This window comes from Salmo salar, chromosome ssa23, assembly GCF_905237065.1.
Source record: "Salmo salar chromosome ssa23, Ssal_v3.1, whole genome shotgun sequence".
In the NCBI taxonomy this organism is placed as follows: Eukaryota; Metazoa; Chordata; class Actinopteri; order Salmoniformes; family Salmonidae; genus Salmo; species Salmo salar.
Genome location: NC_059464.1, coordinates 25903792 through 25923351, shown reverse-complemented (window position 1 = coordinate 25923351; position 19560 = coordinate 25903792).

Genomic DNA, 19560 nt, shown 5'->3' with positions numbered 1-19560 from the left:
TTTCACCTGTCCTTGTGATTGTCTCCACCCTTCCAGGTGTCGCCCATCTTCCCCATTATCCCGTGTGTATATATACCTGTGTTCTCTGTTTGTCCGTTGCCAGTTATTTTTGTTTGTCAAGTCAACCAGCGTTTTGTTTCTCAGCTCCTGCTTTTCCCCAGTCTCTCTTTTCTCGCCCTCCTAGTTTTGAACCTTGTCTGTCCTGACTCCGAGCCCTCCTGCCTGACCACTCTGCCTGCCCCTGAGCCTGCCTACCGACCGGTACATTTGCCCCCCCGCTGGATTTTTGACCACTGCTTACCCTGACCCTGAGCCTGCCTGCCGTCCGGTACTGTTGCCTCACCTCTGGTTTACTGACCCCTGCCTGCCTTGACCTGTCTATTACCTGCCCCTATTGGATCATTAAACTATTGTTTATTCAACTTGGTGTGCATTTGGGTCTTACCTTCATACCTGATAGTTTATGCCACACTGGTCTGTGTAGAGTACGGGCTGAGTAGTGCGTGTCAATGCAATAGAATTGTCACAACTACCGCCGAAATCGGTCCCTCTCCTTGTTCAGGCGGCGTTCAGCTGTCGAAGTCATGGGTCTTCTAACCATCGCCGCTCCACCTTTCATTTTCCATTTGTTTTGTCTTGTTTTACTCGCACACCTGGTTTACATCCCCTCATTACTCTACGTAAATATTATCCTCTGTTCCCCCCAGGTCTGTGTGTGGTATTGTTCATTCGTTACGTGTGTAATGCTACAGGCTGGTTTTGTTGTAACCCGTGGTTTTGTTATTTGTACCTATTTGTGTAATTTGTGCGCTATCGCTTTTTTCCTTGGGCTGGAGTGTTGTGACGCAGTTGCGTCCAGCTGTTTTCCTCTGCCTGAATAAAGTGTGCCTGTTCACTCATCTCTGCTCTCCTGCACCTGACTTCCTTCGACCAGTTGCGCCCACTCTGACAAGAATCCTACTCTGATGAGTTCTGCCTACAATAAAATCTCTTGCATAGATCAAATTGTTTCAGTATGTTGCTTTGAAAGTGACTAATATTGTGTTGATTCGATCACAACTGGCACAGTAAAGGGAAGCGTTGATAGTGTTAATAGGGAAAACTAGAACAGTGGTCACCAACATTTGAGTCATTATCACTTTGAGTGAAAATGCAAGGCGAGATCTACCGCTCAGATAATTTGTTACATTACAACATAAGCCTATGCAACATTAACCAATTAAAAACAGTAGTGTAGAATTGAGGTTTGTGCAGTAAGCTATAGGCTCAATACATTATCACCGCACATTGGCTTAGCTTGAATTGCCCTGCCAATGCATTGTTGTTCGGCCATTTATTTAAATTATATTTCAACCTTTGAGTTAGTCTATAATAATAGATCCATTGTTGTATTACTTGTGAAGCACAGCTGAGTGAGGATTTAAATAATTTGCTTTTGACTTTTATTTTACTGGGCTGATGGTGCCTGCATCCAGTAGCGGTGCATGGGTAAAATCACTGTGGAAGCCAAGCCCATTTTGTACCATTAAACAAATATTGATTTAGAACTACAGAGAATTACCATAAGTCGCAAAAGAAACCGAAGCTGCCTCCATTATTCCAGCACCATTTCAACTTCAACATTTCAACATCATCAAATCACCTCTGCTTAGTCTAATACAGTGACGACTAAAATATACCAAAAACAATTTTGTTCAATTAACATAAGTTAAATATGATGTGGCTGTCCATGGTTCTGATTTCTGTGTGCTCGTGTGTGTGTGTGTGTGTGTGTGTGTGTGTGTGTGTGTGTGTGTGTGTGTGTGTGTGTGTGTGTGTGTGTGTGTGTGTGTGTGTGTGTGTGTGTGTGTGTGTGTGTGTGTGTGCGCGCGCATGTTTGTGCAAGTAGAAAACATGTTGACTCACCCTACTTGTAGAGAAACGCCAATGCCATCCTCCTCTCTTTCATGTCGACGAACCGGTCTATCACTCTGTCATACAGTATGCACTTTTATTTTTTGTCCAAATCCCTATCTTCATCCATGGCTAATTTAGGAAAGGGCCAATTTTAGCTAGCTAGCCACCGGATGACAAGACAACGAGATGCAACAATTTAAGTTGTTTCTGTCAATGGCGTATGCTCTCAATGCGATTTGCTAGGAGTGCCGCCAAAATCCAAGCTCTTTCCTTGGCACTTTTTTTTTGGTGCATTTTTTTTTTGTCCATTCACAGTTGAGCTTGCTCAGTTTAGCTCAACGATGATTGGCACATTTTTTATACTTCAGCAGACTGAGGGTCCGCCTCTCAACATCCATCCTCTCCCTTTCCTCCTCTGACACTGACCAAAAAGGGACACCATCATCCAGCTGGCGAAACTCGAGTCGCATTGCATTATTTCTGCCTCATGCACAAATTAATGTTGTTACTCCTATGAACAGAGAAAGAGAAATATTCCTCGATATTAAGAAGACCCAAGCTGCTAATAATAACAACGCAAGCCTATAGATACACTTTCCTACTCATTCATTACTGCTGCAGTGCTTGTTGTAGCGCTGAGTGGAAATAGGAAGAACATTTTATGGCCTTTTAAAAGTGTTGAACACAAAGTGTTGACAGTGCTGAGTAATAACTTAAACATGAACTCACCATAAAAACAGAATATTTTTGCTATATTCGTTGACAGTCTCACTCTAGTCATGGTTTTAAACGTTTTAAAATCTCACAGGATCAACTTTGCTGTAGCTTTCTTTTATGCCTGCTATGTTACTGCATAAACGGTCATCTGAGCCATCTGATTGGCCAGCGGTAGGCCTATAGTGCACTTAATTTACTCTCTGGGCCCGTCCGGGAGGCAGAGGTTGTACCTTCAGACAGATGCAATGGTTCAAAATGGCAACAGCTTGCCTACCCGGCGTGAAGGGCAGCTGAATCGGGTGCACCTACCACCAACAACACGAGACGATAAAAAGAAATAGGAACAGAAATATTTGGCAATCAATTATGAACAACTTGGAGATCGACCGGTTGATGACCACTGCTCTGGAATGTTCAATCTGGTGCTTCTCTCTGTGGGCAGATTTATCTGTGCACAGGGAGCTGCGTGGAAGTCTGGGCATGCGCGCATCTTAGAGGGAACATTGCTTCCACCCCACCCCTCTCTCCTCTAACTTTTTTTAATTTTAATGATTTACTTATTTTTACCCCTTTTCACAATCTTGTCTCATCGCTACAACTACCCAATGGGCTCGGGAGAGGCGAAGGTCGAGTCATGTGTGCTCCAAAACATGACCGCCAAGCCACGTTGCTTCTTCTTAACACCTGCTTAACCCAGAAGTCAGCTGCACCAATGTGTCAGAGGAAACACTGTTCAACTGACGATCACTGTCAGCTTGCAGATGCCCTGCCCCCCACAAGGAGTCGCTAGAGCACAATAAGCCAAGTAAAGCCCCCCATGGCCAAACCCTCCCCTAACCCGGACGACACTGGGCCAATTTCTTTACTGGGAGCTTGGCCTGCAATTATCCCCTCTGTCATTCATCCCCTTTATGGTCATTTTTTATTACAGATACATATCCTCCAGCATGCATCATTTTTCAGCCAGGGCCACTGTCCCTGCTCCTGCCTAGCTGGGGCCCGCCTGTTTTGTTTTGTCCCAGCCTACTACCCCTCTTTGTTAATTTTCAAGATCCCAAAGATGGAAAAAAAACACACACTCCTTTACTTTACAAGCTATGCTGTTTTATTTAGTTCCCTCTAAATATTTCATAGAATTATTTTCTTATAGTCCTCCCGCCACATTTCCCATGCAATGTTTGGGATGTTACGGAGCAGAGCAGCACAAGGGTAAACAGTGCAGCAATAGCGTTCTGATTTTTATTGTTGTTAGGAATTTGCATTAGTTTTACCTCAGTGCCGGTGCTTTTACTGACTGTGTGTTGCCAGTTAAACTATGCAACATATCGAATTGTTGGTGCCTAGTACTGTAAAATATTTTAATCTATATTTCTGTATGTTAGCATAAGCTGTTCCTATATAAGGATTTTAATCCTGACCAAGAACATATGCAGATGTATATCATTAACAAATCTTTTAAAATACTCTTCTCAAGCAGCAGACGCGAAAAACCCATCCCCATTTCAAAATTACACATAATTTAGCATTGCGTGTTTCAAGGGTCTACCAAATATATGCAGCACACATCAAACAATTATACACTAATTTTTGGAGGGTGTTCAAGCTGAATTTGTCTAGACGCTTCATAACAGAATGAAAGGGGTTTCGTCAGATGCAGATAAGAGATCAAGTTATTTCAATAGCAACATAATAGGATTTTCTCTAGCCTTCTCAGCTGCAGAGTGAATAATTTAATAACTATTGTGTCTCTCTGCAATTCATAGAGCCAGTGTCACAGACGCAGATGTAATAGAATCACAACGCTCCTGAAATCGACAGCCAGAGCTCTGCTGTTCGGCTCCAAATGAAATCTCCTCTTCAGTTTGCATTGCCCATCTTAGGGGGAGAAAAAAGGGCTCAGTGATCAGCCTGTTGAATTATTGAGAGCAGCGGGAGGAGAGAGCGTGTTCTTCCGTGACAGGGCCATCTATGTGGTGGCGAGGTGTTGGAGTCTGCTCAACCTGCAGCCGTGCTGCTGGGGGGCCACGGGGGAGAACAGCGTGTGTGTGTCTCTCGCTGTGTGTCTATCACTCCGTGTGTGTGTGTGATTCTCTGTGTGTATCTTTCTCTGTCTGATGTGTGTGTGATTCTGTGTGTGTCTCCCTCTGTGTGTGTGTGTGTCTCTCTGTCTCTGTGCGTGTGTATGTGTGTGTGTTATGATTGTATGTCTCCCTCAGGCCACACGCTGCTTAGTAAACCTGAGACAGGATCCAGAGAAACAGCACACCAATCAAGGACCTGGTCTGGCCTACACTGCAAGAAATGAGTACTCAAATTACTAGGGACGAGCACAGAGTACATCTCAACAACAACAACCACGGCAACAACAACAACAACAACAACAACAACAACAACAGTGCAAACAACCTCCCCACTAAGTTTGTTACAAGCCACTCTGAAGCTGAATGATACTCCTTTCATTACTGCTCATTTCCTTTCAAACACACACCGTAGTTCATCACTGAATAACCATACAACTAATGGCTATAGTACATAAGTGGGTAGAAAGGTGTGTGTGTGTGTACACGAGTGTGGTTCTCTTCAGGTAAGCAAGAGAGAGCTGCTATGAGTGAATACATTTATTGCAGATAAGAGGACACCAAAGGATCATTTTCAAAGAGCTTCTATCATTAGTTCCTGTCAGATCTCAAAGAGCTGTGCCTTGTGTACATTTAGTTCTGCTCTCCACATAATCTGTACTTTGCTTTTACATGTCTCTATGGTCTTCCTCTGTATAAGGATGATTCAAGTAGCAACAAAATACATCAAGGAAACCACAGTCCTCCTAGAACTCCAAACCATCTGCATTATGGAAATGTAGTCTTTGAAAATGTAGTAATCATGATCCACATTATTTCCTGATAATGAGCTAAAATAAATTACCATTGGTGCTCTATTACAGAACATTTTCTTACTCCACCAATCCCTGGAACTTTAGGAGATAAGTGGGTATACTACTGCGACATTAAATAATAAACTACTAATTTACAAATTATTAATTGCTATTGTGGTACAAAATAGGAGAGAAAGCATTTGAAATGAAGCTAGTTTTACTGTGATGCCTTGGAACAACCGCTGTTTGTTAGGAGAATATGATAGTTCTGACTGGATAGAGTAGGCACCACAGCAGATGCTACTCCAGCTCTTCACACTGCTGCCTTCCTGCCTCTTACCAAGGCAAAGGGAAATGAGTCCATAACAACCTAGCCACGACCGAGCCGTGATTACTTCCACAGCATCCTGCCTGTGCTTAGCGAGAAGAGAGGGTAATTGATAGATAACGCAGACGGTGCATGGTGTTCCAGTACAGTGACACCCAGCACCTTTTGTTGCTATCAGGAGTGTTTACCAGTACAGCACCACTCTTTTTAGGACCTTCCACAATTATATCAAGTATGGTTTCTCCGTTTCCCTCCACTCAAAGCATGTAACCGTATACCCACAGCTAGTTATTATTATTATTATTTTTATTTTTTTATTTAATTAAAATTCTTGGGGGGCCTGGCAGGTAGCATATGATTAGAGCGTTGGGCCAGTAACCGAAAGGTTGCTGGAATCGAATCCCCGAGCTGACAGGGTAAAAATCTGTCATTCTGCCCCAGAGCAAGGCAGTTAACCCACTGTTCCTCGGGCGCCGAAGACATTGATGTCGATTATGGCAGCCCCCCACACCTCTCTGATTCAGAGGGGTTGGGTTAAATGTGGAAGACACTTTTCAGTTGAATGCAATCAGTTGTACAACTGACAAGGTATCCACCTTTCCAATTTCCCTAGTTTGGTGCACGTAATAAAATCTAAGATGGGTAGGATCCACTTGCTGAACGAATCACACAGCCTCTCCATGTCCTCTGGGCTGCAGGGGCTGAATGGGGCTCTGGGTCCTTCAAAACAAACACACAGTAAATTCAATGTCTACTGCCAATTCAACCTCAGCTTACTCTAGCACGCCGAAATGATGGATTGCTATAAATCAACGCTTAACATTTAACACACTATCAATTGTAGTATCTCATTATGTCAAATCAAATCAAATTTTGTTGGTCACATGCACATGTTTAGCAGATGTTATTGCGGGTGTAGCGAAACACTTGTGATTCTAGTTCCGGCAGTGCAGTAATATCTAACAATTTCCCAACATATACTCAATACACACAAATCTAAGTAAGGAATGGAATTAAGAATATATAAATAAATGGACAAGCAATGTCAGAGCGGCATAGACTAAGGTACAGTAGAATAGTATAGTATATATATATATATATATATATATATATATATATATATATATATATATATATATATATATATATATATATATATATATATATATATATATATATATATGAGATGAGTAATGCAAGATATGTAAACATTATTAAAGGGACATTATTAACGTGACTAGTGTTCCATTTATTAAAGTGGCCGATGATTTCAAGTCTATGTATATAGGCAGCAGCCTCTCTGTGTTAGTGATGGCTATTTAACAGTCTGATGGCCTTGAGATAGAAGCTGTTTTTCAGTCTCTCTGTCCCAGCTTTGATGCACCTGTACTGACCTCGCCTTCTGGATGATAGCGGGGTGAACAGGCAATGGCTCGGGTGGTTGTTGTCCTTGATGATCTTTTTGGCCTTCCTGTGATATCGGGTGCTGTAGGTGGCCTGGAGGGCAGGTAGTTTGCCTCTGGAGAGCCCTGCGGTTGTGGGCGGTGCAGTTGCCGTATCAGGCGGTGACACAGCCCGACAGGATTCTCTCAGTTGTGCCTTCTTCACCACACTGTCTGTGTGGGTGGACCATTTCATTTATTTTCCTGGCACCTCACTCCCAGAGCCCTCACCTCCTCCCTGTAGGCTGTCTCGTCGTTGTTGGTAATCAAGCCTACTACTGTTGTGTCGTCTGCAAACTTGATGATTGAGTTGTAGGGGTGCTTGGCCACACAGTCATGGGTGAACAGGGAACACAGGAGGGGGTTGAGTACGTACCCTTGTGGGGCCCCAGTGTTGAGGATCAGCGAAGTGGAGGTGTTGTTTCCTACTTTCACCATCTGGGGGCGGCCCGTCAGGAAAACCAGGACCCAATTGCACAGGGCGGGGTTCAGACCCAGGGCCTCAAGCTTAATGATGAGCTTGGAGGGTACTATGGTGTTGAATGCTGAGCTATCGTCAATGAACAGCATTCTTACATAGGTATTCCTCTTGTCCAGATGTGATAGGGCAGTGTGCAGTGTGATGGCGATTGCAACATCTGTGGACCTATTGGGGCGGTAAGCAAATTGAAGTGGGTCTAGGGTGACAGGTAGGGTGGAGGTGATATGATCCTTGACTACTCTCTCAAAGCACTTCATGATGACAGAGGTGAGTGCTATGGGGTGATAGTAATTTAGTTCTGTTGCCTTTGCATTCTTGGGTACAGGAACAATGGTGGTCATATTGAAGCATGTGGGGACAGCAGACTGTGATAGGGAGAGATTGAATATGTCCATATAGCTGGTCTTGCAATATCTTATATAACCCAGTTCCTTCATCCAAAATAACAATGTACATTAGGCTACTGTTCTTCATCAGAGATGCAGGATTGATGGTGTGTCTGGTGCTGTGTTTGTGACTCACACAGAGCAGCAGCAGTACACACACAGGACTGCAGTGGTGACATCCCCTTATGGTGAGCTCAGAGGCAGCAACCCCCCCCCGCTGCACCAGGGGCAAGTGACCGATGGCTTAACAAACCCATGCAGTGCCCATGTCTTTGATACATTACACAAAGGCATCGATTCCCCTCCCCTGCCTGCCTGCCTGCCTGCATGCCTGCCCCCATCCCTTTTAACAGAGCACAGAGCAGAACACACTTCCATCACAACTCCAGCACATCTGACCTCCCCAGCTCTGTCTGCCCTGTCCTCTACTGAGGAACTGAGCAAGAACTCCCTCCCCCTACACTCAGACACATACACACACATGCATGCACATATCATTTGTTTTGTTAGCGCAGCTCAGTCAATTCTTCAACGTCGCTCCTGTATGCTCTCTAGATCATGTGAAGGGTCATGTAAATGCATATCTGTCACGCCCTGACCAGGTGAACTCGGGTATTTTGGGTCAGGGTGTGTCATGTTGGGTATTTTTCCTTGGTTTGTTTTCTATGTTGGCGTTATAGCCTTGTGTTAGCTCTAGGTGTTTATTTCTATGTTGGGTTCTGTCGATTCCCAATCAGAGACAGCTGTCGCTAGTTGTCTCTGATTGGGATCACATTTAAGTTCCTTTTTCCCCCACGCTGTTTGTGGGGTGTTGCCTCTTTGTGTTTTGAGCAGTGAACGTATTCGGCATTTTCTTGGTTTTGTGTACGTGTTTATTTCAGTGTGAAGAATAAACATGTGTTCGCTCCCAGCTGCGCTTTGGTCCGCTTCCTCATCACCCAACGACGATCGTTACAATATCACAGGATCTAGATATCTCTTATTTCTGTTCCATCGAAACGGTGTCAATATTTTGCTTCCCCTTGACGTAATGATTGCTAGATGACTGAGGTCAAATGACAAATCTACTAATCCCAAAATGACCAGCTGAGTAAGGTAATGAACTGAAAGCCTATGGTCAATATCCATATCAGAATCTAAGCCAGTGTTGTAAGCCTGTGGTACTATTGTGCAACAACATCCTTGCCTGCCTGTATAGTCTTATTGAATATTCAATATCCCTTAGCTGCATTGCTCTGTTTGTTCATCCTGAAGAGTGTGTGTGTGTGTGTGTGTGTGTGTGTGTGTGTGCGCACGTGCATGTGTGAGTGTGTGTGTGTGTGTGTGAGTGATCTCTTTGGTGTTGTGAGTATGAAGGTGCTGTGAGGACGCAGAGCTGACAGTGTGACATGAACACCAGATCAAGGGCTAGGTCACAGTCACAGTCGCACCCCGCTGTGTGACGTCTAGGGGGTTCAGTGACTTGTCACTGTCTATCTGTCTGCACACTTTAAAATGTTACTGCATACTTCAATATTCTACATCATCTGTAACCCCTTTCTAAGCCAAGAAAACAACTCTATCGACTCTCTCAGTTCTCAGAGAGTTACATGTCCATATCAAAACAAGCATGCTTCGACAGATGTACAAACTGAAAAATAGTTTTACAAACTCAAAAGGCACATGAGTTAAGAGTTGGTAAGTATTACAGTAGCCTGCACAACAGCTACTAGCCACATACCTCTGTATGCTGTGTGTGCCAGCAGTGTAACACATCAGTGAGATGGCCAGTAGCTACCTGTGAAAGAAGGGCAGGTCCTGCTGTTCCCCTCTGCCTGTCCCCCAGACCTCCACTGGGGTCTGGGGGACAGGCAGAGGGGAACAGGAGGGCTGAGCAATTTACATGAATACATTAGAGTGAAATCTTAATCTCTACACTGCATTTTTTATTTAACCTTTATTTAACTAGGCAAATCAGTTAAGAACAAATTCTTATTTACAATGACGGCCTACACCGGCCAAACCCCGACGACACTGGGCCAATTGTGCGCCGCCCTATGGGACTCCCAATCATGGCCAGTCGTGATACAGCTTGGATTCAAAACAGTGTGTCTGTAGTGATGCCTCTAGCACTGAGATTCAGTGCCTTAGACCGCTGCCCCACTCGGGAGGCCATTGAAGCAACTCTAATAGGTACTGCCATGTTCCTCTCAAATCAACAGAATCCAATCCATTTTCTTTAATTGAGGACGAATATAATATACAGTATGTGTGAGAGACAGACACAGTTTGATTGGTTCTCTCACAATACACTGAAATAGAAATAGTATCCCAGCTAACTAGGAACGTAAATGAGACATTTGTAATGTTCCTCTTAAGTCTTCCAGAGGTACTGAATGTCATAGCCCGTTTGGGACATTATAGGACCTTCATAACGTTTCTAATAAGTATTATAGAGGTTATAAATATCCGGTCGATATACAGACATCATGGGACTATTAAAAACCATTCCTTGGTAGTCCATGAAAGGTTCTGAATATCATGTTATTTTGGAGATATCCTAGGAACATTTCATAACGTTAGATTTAGAGCTATGGTTTGTCTTCATATAACTTCACAATCAGAATGATAGAAATAGATTTTGGAACATCGTCTGTAAGTCAAGTGGTGGTACACTTGTAACGTTGTCTTTCTAAGTGTGTAGGAACATATGTTACGTTCTAAATAAGTACATTATACGTTCTGAATGTCAGGACACTTTGGTGACATTGTAGTAGTATTTGTAATGTTCACAGAAGGTTCCTGAAATGTACTGAATGTCTGGTCACTTTGGCAATATTGTACATAACGTTCCCAATGAGTCTAGTAGATGTTGTGAATGGCAGGTGCCTAAATGTCAGGTCAATTTCAGGATATCGTCGTAACCCAGCTAAGAAAATTATATTCGACAACGTGACCACAAAATTATTTTAATTCCCACATAATACATATATTAAAACAATTCTAAAATCAAAGAAACATATAAAGTAAAATGTTGCTAGGGCTGTCCTTTCTCTATTCTCTGAAGAAGATGTTCATAAAAAGTCAGGAATTTAAGTCTCAACATTAACTTGAATGTGGTACAATTCAGCTTCGCTTTGCTCCCGAGTGGCGCAGTGGTCTAAGACACTGCATCTCAGTGCAAGAGGCATCACTACAGTTCCTGGTTTGAATCCAGGCTGCATCACATCCGGCCGTGATTGGGAGTCCCATAGGGTGGCGCACAATTTGCCCAGCGTCGTCTGGGTTTGGCCGGGGTAGGCCATCATTGTAAGTAAGAATTTGTTCTTAACTGACTTGCCTAGTTAAATAAAGGTTATATAAAAAATTTCAAATACCAGATTGCGAATGGCCATGGATGACAGCCTGCATGGAGCCTGGATAGTACTGCTTGTGGTTGTGATCCATGTGAAGTTGTTCCATGTGTAATGGAGTAACCCTGTGTGTGAAAAATCTTAAGGCCGAGCGAGGATAAATACCTGACTGCTCCACAATAGTCTTGTGGCAGCAGTGACTCTGGAGAAGAGCTGGTCTTGGAACCTATCCCCAAATATGACTGCCAAGGGAAAGAGAGCCTTTAGTGTAGGATAAAGTAAGAGCAGCAGTGAGGGAGATAAGATATATCAAATAGTGGGTATGAGGAAACAAGGGGCCTGGTGGAAGCAGACAGTTGAGAGGAAAGTCTCATGGAAGTGGGGCCACAATGCATCAAGTCCCATATCCAGGAAGTTTGTGAGGTTCAACGCAGCCTATCCAACCTGTTAAGTTGGAGTCTCTAGCATGCCTGCTATTCTCCAGATGACGATTGCTGAAGCACATTTTGAGATGCAACCCAAAGCTTGTGGGAGTGGGTTGGCGGCATGACCAGGTTCTCAAGACAATTGCACATGCAATAAGTACAGGAATCGGCATTGTTGTGCCTTTGAAGCAGAATACCAGAACTGTTTAATCAATTGATGACCAACACTGTGTGTAACCCATTTGATCTGTTTGATCATCCTGTATGCTGTCTTGTTGAAGAACGATGTGCCCTCGATGTAATTTTCCTTGCACACAGGGCCCAGCTTTCTTGACACAAATGGCTCTCGGCTCCATGATGTAACCCAAGCTGAAATCATAATTCTGATCTAAGTGCCCTCATCAGCCATGTTCCATCAATGTCTATACAGATCAGAAATACTTGGACTCAACACCGTGGACTGTGTACCCATTCTCATTCATTATTGTTTGTATGCTTACATTATTTGCATATCTTGTAATAAATCCAGATTCAACATTTCCGCTTTTTCCTAGTGAAGACGATTTTACTTTATCACAAGCATGGCCCAATGCTGAGCAAATCTCCTTCGTTAGAGAGCAGCAAGGTACAAAATCTAAATCATATCTACCCTGAGCTTTGAATATCACTCCACGACAGAGATCCCAAGATATTGGGACCAACATACATGTGTTTAGAGTAAAGGAAGTGGATCCAGCTCTTCCCCTCCGGCAATTTATTTTTCCATCATTTTACCGATTTAATAAACGTATGGAAATTCATAATGTCATTTTCACCTCAGTATAGGCCTATGGAAGAGGGAACAATATCTGAAAATAATATTTGTTTTCTTATATTAATTTATGAATGTAGCCTATAACAATAATAATACTTTTAAAAAATCATTAGTGGCATGGTTTGCATTTTTTGTGTGCCAAAAATCCTGTTAAAACCTTGTTAAGTGTGTTTTCATGTTCCACCAAAATTATTTGTTATGTATACTAGAAGGGAGATTACACCGATACCTGTATGTTGGTAATAGCTGTATGTAAATACGTTATTAAACTATGTGTAAAAAGTGGAAATAAGTCCAAATGGGCAGATCCTGTATGCACACTTATGCTGCCTGCGGCTAGCTACAGACAGATAAAGTAGCTAGCAGTAGTGGTGGCCTGACAACGGTTCATTGAATTGACAGCTGGGCGTCAGTAAGTCTGACTTCCCCCGGACAGTAACTAGGGCATATCACTGAATTACACCAATCCACTGTCATGTAAACAATCTGTCCGATCCTTTGATTTGTGGACTATAAGACTGGCACCTTTTTCTCTGGTGAATCATATATACTTCCGTTCCATTCCCGAATGCTCTATATACTTGTTATAAAAACCTAACTTCAACCTGATGGTTTTTGATGTTTGCGCAACTTATATGATTAAGTATATCATGAGGTCTTTGAATAGATACAATGTAGTCATTTAACTTGGTGTACTTTTTTGGTTGCTGCTTTGTGCGCTAGCCATGATCAAATAGGTACTGGAACTCAATTTGCTGATTTCCACTCAGTCCGTGTTGGCTTGTGTTTCGGGAAGGTGACTGATGGTGTAAAATAAGAAAAAGCTTTTGTGAGTAAGATGTGTCTTGTACAGCTTTGTTACACTGCTTAACCACAGCCTGTGTTACAGAGTTCAGTAATCATGTTCTTAGGTCCTGACGAAGAACAACATTGACAAGTGTTCTTGGTTTATTACTAGCATAAGCGGGTAAAGAAAATATAATGCAGGCTATGGCTTGATACATACATTTTTACTGAAGAGCTGTCTACATTTGCACAATCCAGATTATGAAAAGTACAATTTATCCGTTCTACAACATCAACATTATTCAAATGCCTTGCAGTGCCACAATATCCTGAGAAGATGTAGTTACCTCTTTCCTCATTTAAGTTCTGATTCAAGATGGATATTATGGATAACGTCTTGGGTAGTAGAGATTAATGTTCTTTCCGTTTCTTTACTTAGTGTTCTGAAGATTGAAAATGTCTTCAAAAAAGGTAAACCTATGTGTTATCCTAGTGGTTATTCCTTTTAAATGGACAAGTAAGGCAGTCCAATTTCATTTTGCACTGTATGTTTAGAGCCATTGTCATATCATTGTTTAATCATTTTCAGACCGTTAAATCCGCTGGTGTAAAACGAATGTCAAGTACTTCAAGAAAGAGAGAATACAATAGAATCTGGACTAAATTGTCAAGAGAGAAAACCACCCTTAAGAAAAAAGGGTAGAGAAGGAAGACAATGACAATAAAAGTGGATCTAGTCTCATCAGCCAGTCTGACAAGAAAAGTGAAGATACAAGTCCTACTGAATCTGAGAGAAAAATTTTGTCAGATAGTGAAGTTGAGTACGTGGAAGTACTCCTCCAAGACTGCCAACACATGCTGACGAACAGACAGATGGTGAGCTTGAGGCAGTAGGTGGTACTCCTCCAAGACTGCCAACACACGCTGACGAAGAGTCAGATGGTGAGCTTGAGGCAGTAGGTGGTACTCCTCCAAGACTGCCAACACACGCTGAGGAAGAGTCAGATGGTGAGCTTAAGGCAGTAGGTGGTACTCCTCCAAGACTGCCAACACACGCTGAGGAAGAGTCAGATGGTGAGCTTAAGGCAGTAGGTGGTACTCCTCCAAGACTGCCAACACACGCTGAGGAAGAGTCAGATGGTGAACTTGAGACAGTAGGTGGTACTCCTCCAAGACTGCCAACACACGCTGAGGAAGAGTCAGATGGTGAGCTTGAGGCAGTAGGTGGTACTCCTTCAAGACTGCCAACACACAGTGACATAGATTCAGAGACTGAAGCCAATGCTGGTTGTGCAATTCAGAAGACAACTGACTCTGACAATGATGGTGTTAAAAAAGATTATACCTTTAGAGAGGACATGGCAACCTGGATAAGTGATTTCCAAGTGAAACACAGTGCTGTTGATGCACTTCTGAAGATGCTGCAGTCTAATGGTCACCCAGATTTGCCTTCCACTGCTACAACTCTCCTAGAAAAGACCAACGTTTGTGTTGAAGTCAAGTCTGATGTGGAGTTTGTCAGATTTCAAGTGAAGGTGGAGTTAGTGAAACATCTAAGCAGCTATCCTCAATCGGTGGTCGGAGATATGAATGTCTTAGAAATATCCCTTAATCTGTATGGTCTCCACAGTGTTTCCTCTGTCACTAGCAATGGCATCAACGAAACCAAGCTCCCTGTAATTCTTTAATGACACTTTGCTGGAGCTTAAAGAGTTGATGCAGACCAGCTTGAAGTGGGGAGACAATACACTGAAAGTGAACGTTTGTTCTGTAACATGATGCACCTGCAAGAGCCATGGTAAAATGCATAAAGATGTGACTGGTGTACACAAAAAGGCAGGTATGATGGGAGGATGAAGTACCCGCAGGTAAAAAACCTGTGTCTCAGAACTGACAAATCCTTTAGGGAATTGGTATAGCCAGAACAAGTTTGACCCACATTCAAGTATGTGGGTGAAGAAAAGCTTACAGTTAATGCAAGTACTAGTCTTAAATTGTAGAGACAGCATGAAATCATAGCCTAATGATAGTTGATATGACAAGAAATTACCACACCCACCTGATCTTGACATACTTGATTATTAGTCAATTTACCAGTGTAACAGTTCTTTTTTTTTCTCTAGAGTTACTTCTATTGGCAACTTCAAGAGCGATTGTCTTTGAAAAGAACCTGCAAGGTACATAATGTTTTAAATGTTTCAAGTCTGATAAACCAGCCTACTTTCTCAGTTCTGTTCCCACCAACTGTATGGGATGGACAGGAAAATCTGTTAATAAGCGTGTACTGTAAATGTGGTAACGGTTTGACATCTGTGATATTCTCTGGAGTTGCATGTGCCACCTCAAGCCAGAGTGACAGTAAGTGTCTGGTTGTAATTTGTTAGGGTAAACAGTTGAATTGTAGGTCCCGTGTGGCTCAGTTGGTAGAGCATGGTGTTTGCAACGCCAGGGTTGTGGGTTCGATTCCCACGGGGGACCAGCACGGAGAAAAAACTGTGTGAAATGTATGCATTCACTACTGTAAGTCACTCTCGATAAGAATGTCTGCTAAATGACTAAAATGTAAATGTATGAAGTATTATAGCTTTACAAACCTTTCAAAGGAGAGAGGTCTCATGGCCAAAACTGCATATGAGGGAAGAGAGGGACAATACTCAGCCAGCATAGGTGGAAAGTAGTGATATGACATGGAATGTACCATTTTTTAACACAAAAGCACACCCCAGGGCTACCTACCAAGAGGTAGATGACAAAATAGCAGATGCTCTCAAACATGCACCAGCTCGGCTCAAGAGTAAGAGAAAGGTATGATAAAAAATAACACTTTATTATTACATTTAATTTTTTTACTTCATTTTAATCCAGTCGGTCAGTATAGCTAAATTATTGTGCTAGTACAAAAGGAATGTACCTCCTGAAAATACTTGGGAGCTAAGTTTTGTCAGCGGACATCCGCAGCTACATAAATGGCACGTTTCACAATAACTTTATCATGATTTATGTGGGGACTAAAATAACTTTGTGGTCACGTACTGGAACGTAATTTTGTTAGCTGGGATGCTACAGGCCGTTACCCAGCCATAAGCAGTATATTCAATACCACACACAAATGTCAGCCCTTTCATATGTTACTGTCTGTATGGTAGTGTTCCATAAATGCATATAAATTTGGAAATGGCCTTTTCCATCCCCCGAGGCAAAGTTGAATATTGACACAAGCCACAGCAGGGGATGGATGTGTTCTCCAGGGAATTCCAATGATTGGATTACAACTTGTATGTGTCCCAAATGGCAATCTATTCCCTATTTAGTGTACTACCTTTGATGATGCCTCATAGGGAATAGGGACCCATTTTGGATGCAGCTTGGTTTGAAGGGGGACTGACCATGACCCTCAAAGAGAGGGATTGTGGATGTAGCCTACTGTATGGTCATCAGTGTCCCCCACCATGGCTGCTCTGCTCCCAAAACCTGTTCACTCATTTGGGTTGTTTTTGTGGCATTGCTGATCCTTGGGTCAACGCTACATTAATGCTATTAGCCTTAAAAGGATCTACTCAGACAGACACTGACTCACAGAGTGGGGATGGTTGGATGATGGGTTCCCTGCTGTGTCCATGAATACTGAGTTTCCATGGTGAAAGTACAATACATAAAGCAATAGTTCAGAAACACACACACTTATGTTGTGTGTTATTCTAGTATTATAGTAGCTAATGTACAGAAGCCTACACTTATGGAGCAACTCAAGTGAATGTTTCTCTCTCACATTGTTCAGTTCAAAGATGATTACATATTGATGATTACAGTGGGTTGAGGTCACCGTGGAGAGCTGATCAGAGCACTGCCTGCCTGTGTGTGTGTGTGTGTGTGTGTGTGTGTGTATCTCTACCTCCCCTGTGTGTGTGGTGTTAATGATGAGCCCGGTCCAGAGAGCACTCCCCTCTCCTCTGACCACTGACCTGTGTCACCGGGGGTTACTGGCCTGGCTTGTTATCCTGGCTGGGTGGAAGCAGAGAACTGAGCACAAATCTAACTTTAATCAAAGCCGTCAGAGATCCTCAGCCCTTTTCATCCACCGTCTGGGTACAACCCTCCTCCTCCCCCTCTCCTCCCCGCTGCCAACCATTCCCGCTGATTACCTCCCTGGACACTGCAGCTGAAACCTAGCCCCATGGCAGTCTGGGTAATCTGCCCACGGACACAAGCACCAGTCAGCGCCCATGTCTCAGTGCAGAGGATAATTAAGAGTTAATGGAACAGCGCCTCTTGAATTGGAATACATATGCATGAAGGGGGTTAATATACAGCCCATGGGAGGTAACATGCAAACGTGGCTAAATCATGGAAGGGTAGGGTGGCTTATTTGAAGTCTGAGGGGTCTGTAGATAAGCATTCGTTTTGATAGGAGGGGATGGGGGAAAGACGAGGCGATGTGAAGGCAGGGCCAGATAATTGAGGCACTGGCAGTGTGTGTGTTTCACCCCTGCTAGTCTATGCAGCAGGCTGACAGTGAGGAGAACTGGTACAGTACAGCCTTCTGCTGAGAGGAAGGTGTGGGGGTGAATAAGGTTAATCTCACATCTCACTCACTACTTCTACTAGAGGGAGCTCTGTCATTTCTATAGAACAAATCTTATAGAGAGGAGAGAGACTATGACTCTCTCTCATTCCCCTACGTCTATATTCCAGGTGGTCTGTGTAGGCAGGGTGCTGTTTCCTGAAGGTCTCCTCAGCCTTGGCAATGCAATCCCTGACAGAGTCTCCGGCGGAGCTCGTGATGTACATGACAGAGAAACCTTCCTCCATGGTGATCGCTCGTCCTACAGAGCCTGGGGATGTGGAGTCGTGAGAGGGAGGGAAGAGAGGGAGGGAAGAGAGAGAGCGGAGGATAAAGAGGAGGAGGGGTGAGAGAGCACCATTGTTATCAAAGTGACTCATTACCCTGATTTCCTTATTCAGAGGTAGATACTCCTAAAATGATTATAGTTACTAAAAGCAGAGCTAATTCATGTTAATATAAACATTTTCAGGCTGCTACTGTATATCTACTGATTTGGCCATTAAATGTTGCATTTGCTCTCAATGATTTCTGCGCTTTGTGGACTGGAACATTTTATTGTCAAAAATAATACACTTAAAACAAGAAAATGTCTACGAATGTTTCACAATGCTATGCTTTCCGTTTGATTGTTGTGATGAATAAAACATTACAACTGGGAAACTAACGGTGTTTCAGGACTAATCTATTCCCCATTTAAATCCACTCTGAATGAGAGGGAACAGATTATGTATTGGGGATTATTATGGCTTTGGTGTTCCCATAACCTTTGACATTTGTCTGAAACTAAACATAAATGGTGAACAATGCATTGCTTTTATAAAATATAATACCCTACAAGACTATTCAACTCTTATTATTTCATATGGCATTAGAATAAGAAGATTACAGTAACGTGAATAAATTCCTTTTGAGTTTCCTATTTTCAGATAGCAAGCTACTTTTAGTTACAGTTGAAGTCGGAAGTTTACATACACCTTAGCCAAATACATTTAAACTCAGTTTTTCACAATTCCTGACATTTAATCCTAGTAAAAATTCCCTGTCTTAGGTCAGTTAGGTTCACCACTTTATTTTAAGAATGTGAAATGTAAAGAGGACGTAGTGAGAATGATTTATTTCATCTTTTATTTATTTCATCACATTCCCAGTAGGTCAGAAGTTTACATACACTCAATTAGTATTTGGTAGCATTGCCTTTAAATTGTTTAACTTGGGTCAAACGTTTCGAGTAGCCTTCCACAAGCTTCTCACAATAAATTGGGTGAATTTTTGCCCATTCCCCCTGACAGAGCTGGTGTAACTTAGTCAGGTTTGTAGGCCTCCTTGCTCACACACGCTTTTTCAGTTCTGCCCACAAATTTTCTATAGGATTGAGGTCAGGGCTTTGTGATGGCCACTCCAATACATTGACTTTGTTGTCCTTAAGCCATTTTGCCACAACTTTGGAAGTATGCTTGGGGTCATTGCCCATTTGGAAGACCCATTTGCGACCAAGCTTTAACTTCCTGACTGATGTC